At 41.5% G+C, this 3682-nt stretch overlaps 1 non-coding gene across 1 annotated transcript; it reads right to left on the bottom strand.

Annotated features, from left to right (window-relative positions):
• LOC148576455 (small nucleolar RNA R71) lies at positions 1-108 on the bottom strand. The gene has a single exon (XR_015903362.1). It is a non-coding gene; the product is annotated as a small nucleolar RNA R71 (small nucleolar RNA).
• Between the last annotated feature and the right edge of the window lie 3574 nt (positions 109-3682).

Raw genomic sequence — 3682 nt, 5'->3', positions numbered from 1 at the left:
AAGCTTAGAGCTGATGTTCAAACCTTCAGACAGAAAGAAGGTGAATTCCTCTATGAAGCTTGGGAAAGATACAAACAGTTGACCAAAAAGTGTCCTTCTGACATGCTTTCAGAATGGACCATCCTGGATATATTCTATGATGGTTTATCTGAGCTATCAAAGATGTCATTGGACACCTCTGCAGGTGGATCCATTCACCTAAAGAAAACGCCTGCAGAAGCTCAAGAACTCATTGACATGGTTGCTAATAACCAGTTCATGTACACTTCTGAAAGGAATCCTGTGAGTAATGGGACGCCTATGAAGAAGGGAGTTCTTGAGGTTGATACTCTGAATGCCATATTGGCTCAAAACAAAATATTGACTCAGCAAGTTTCAATATGATTTCTCAGAGTCTGCATAGAATGCAAGCTGCATCCAACAGTACTCAAGAGGCATCTTCTGAAGAAGAAGCCTATGATCCTGAGAACCCTGCAATAGCAGAGGTGAATTACTTAGGTGAACCTTATGGAAACACCTATAACTCAACATGGATAAATCATCCAAATTTCTCATGGAAGGATCAAAAGCCCCAACAAGGCTTTAATAATGGTGGAAGAAACAGGTTTAGCAATAGCAAACCTTTTCCATCATCAACTCAGCAACAGACAGAGAACTCTGAACAAAATGCTTCTAATTTAGCAAATCTAGTCTCTGATCTATCTAAGGCCACTGTAAGTTTCATGAATGAAACAAGGTCTTCCATTAGAAATCTGGAAGCACAAGTGGGCCAGCTGAGTAAAAGGATCACTGAAATCCCTCCTAATACTCTCCCAAGCAATACAGAAGAGAACCCAAAAGGAGAGTGCAAGGCCATTGACATAAGCGCCATGGCCGAACCTCTGAGGAGAGGAGAGGACGTGAATCCCAAGGAGGAAGACCTCCTAGGACGTCCAGTGATCAATAAGGAGCTTCCCTCTGAGGAACCAAAGGACTCTGAGGCTCATCTAGAGGCCATAAAGATTCCATTGAACCTCCTTATACCCTTCATGAGCTCTGATGAGTATTCCTCTTCTGAAGAGAATGAGGATGTTACTGAAGAGCAAACTGCCAAGTTTCTTGGTGCAATCATGAAGCTGAATGCCAAATTATTTGGCATTGATGCTTGGGAAGTTGAACCTCCCTTGTTCATCAATGAACTAAGTGATCTGGATCAACTGACATTGCCACAGAAGAGACAGGATCCTGGAAAGTTCATAATACCTTGTACCATAGGCACCATGATCTTTAAAGCTCTGTGTGACCTTGGTTCAGGTATAAACCTCATGCCCCTCTCTGTAATAGAGAAACTGGGAATCTATGGGGTGCAAGCTGCTAAAATCTCACTAGAGATGGCAGACAGCTCAAGAAAACAGGCTTATGGACAAGTAGAGGATGTATTAGTAAAGGTTGAGGGCCTTTACATCCCTGCTGATTTCATAGTCCTGGATACTGGAAAGGAAGAGGATGAATCCATCATCCTAGGAAGACCTTTTCTGGCCACAGCAAGAGCTGTGATTGATGTTGACAGAGGTGAAATAGTTCTTCAATGGAATGAGAACTCCCTTGTGTTTAAAACTCAAGGATCTCCCTCTGCAACCATGGAGAGGAAGCAGAAAAAGCTTCTCTCAAAGCAGAGTCAACCAGAGCCCCCACAGTCAAACTCTAAGTTTGGTGTTGGGAGGCCACAACCAAACTCTAAGTTTGGTGTTGAACTCCCATATCCAAACTCTAAGTTTGGTGTTGGAGAGTCTCAACAAAGCTCTGCACATCTGTGAGGCTCCATGAGAGCTCACTGTCAAGCTATTGACATTAAAGAAGCGCTTGTTGGGAGGCAACCCAATGTTTATCTAATTCTTATTTTTATTGTTTTTCATGTTTTCTTAGGTTCATGATCATGTGGAGTCACAAAATAAATATAAAAATTGAAAACGGAATCAAAAACAGCAGAAGAAAAATCACACCCTGGAGGAGCATCTGTCTGGCGTTCAAACGCCAGAACAGAGCATAGTTCTGGCACTGAATGCCCAGAATGGGAGCATCCTGGCGTTGAACGCCCAGAACAAGCATGGTTCTGGCGTTCAACGCCAGAAATGGCAGCAAAGGGGCGTTGAACGCCCAAAATGGGCACCAACCTGGCGCTGAACGCCCAGAGTTGTGTGCAAGGGCATTTTACATGCCTAAATTGGTGCAGGGATGTAAATGCCTTGACACCTCAGGATCTGTGGACCCCACAAGATCATCTCTGGATCTGTGGACCCCACAGGATCCCCACCTACCTCATCATCTCTCTTTCCATTCATGATCATCCCTTCTTTTTTTCCATTTACCACTCACATCCATACACCCACTACCTTCAAAAATTCAACATCTCTCTCCCACCCAATCCCACCCATATGGCCGAATACACACCCCCATCCATCTCCTCCATATCTTCTTATTCTTCTATTCTTTCTTCTTTTGCTCGAGGGCGAGCAACATTCTAAGTTTGGTGTGGTAAAAGCATAGCTTTTTTGTTTTTTCCATAACCATTGATGGCACCTAAGGCCAGAGAAACCTCTAGAAAGAGGAAAGGGAAGACAAAAGCTTCCATCAAGGGTCTATAGCTCAGTGGTAGAACATTTGACTGCAAATCAAGAGATCCCTGAGATACCTCAGGGGATACATTTTCGTCCACACAATTATTGGAAGCAACTAAGGGTGGAACATCAAGAGCACTCCATCATCCTTCATGAAATCAGAGAAGATCTAAAAGCAATGAAGGAGGAGCAGCCAAGGCAAGGAAGAGACATAGAAGAGCTCAAGGACATCACTAAGGTGGACTCATTCCTTGTTCTTATTTCTTCTGTTTTCGTTTTCTATGCTATGTACTTATCTGTGTTTGTGTCTTCATTACATGATCATTAGTAGTTAGTAACTTTGTCTTAAAGTTGTGAATGTCCTATGAATCCATCACCTCTCTTAAATGAAAAATGTTTTAATTCAAAAGAACAAGAAGTACATGAGTTTCGAATTTATCCTTGAACTTAGCTTAATTATATTGATGTGGTGACAATGCTTCTTGTTTTCTGAATGAATGCTTGAACAGTGCATATGTCTTTTGAAGTTGTTGTTTAAGAATGTTAAATATGTTGGCTCTTGAAAGAATGATGACTAGGAGACATGTTATTTGATAATCTGAAAAATCATAAAAATGATTCTTGAAGCAAGAAAAAGCAGCAAAGAACAAAACTTGCAAAAAAAAAAAAAAAAAAAAAAAGAGAAGAAAAAAAGAAAAAAAATAGGCGAAAAAAAAAATAGAAAGAAAAAGAAAAAGCAAGCAGAAAAAGCTAATAACCCTTAAAACCAAAAGGCAAGGGCAAATAAAAAGGATCCCAAGGCTTTGAGCATCAGTGGATAGGAGGACCTAAAGGAATAAAATCCTGGTCTAAGCGGCTAAACCAAGCTGTCCCTAACCATGTGCTTGTGGCGTGTAGGTGTCAAGTGAAAACTTGAGACTGAGCGGTTAAAGTCAAGGTTCAAAGCAAAAGAAGAGTGTGCTTAAGAACCCTGGACACCTCTAATTGGGGACTCTAGCAAAGCTGAGTCACAATCTGAAAAGGTTCACCCAATTATGTGTCTGTGGCATTTATGTATCCGGTGGTAATACTGGAAAACAAAGTGC

Source organism: Arachis ipaensis, chromosome B1 (assembly GCF_059453495.1).
Source record: "Arachis ipaensis isolate K30076 ecotype BB chromosome B1, ASM5945349v1, whole genome shotgun sequence".
In the NCBI taxonomy this organism is placed as follows: domain Eukaryota; kingdom Viridiplantae; phylum Streptophyta; class Magnoliopsida; order Fabales; family Fabaceae; genus Arachis; species Arachis ipaensis.
This window is presented reverse-complemented; position numbering and strand designations above follow the sequence as displayed.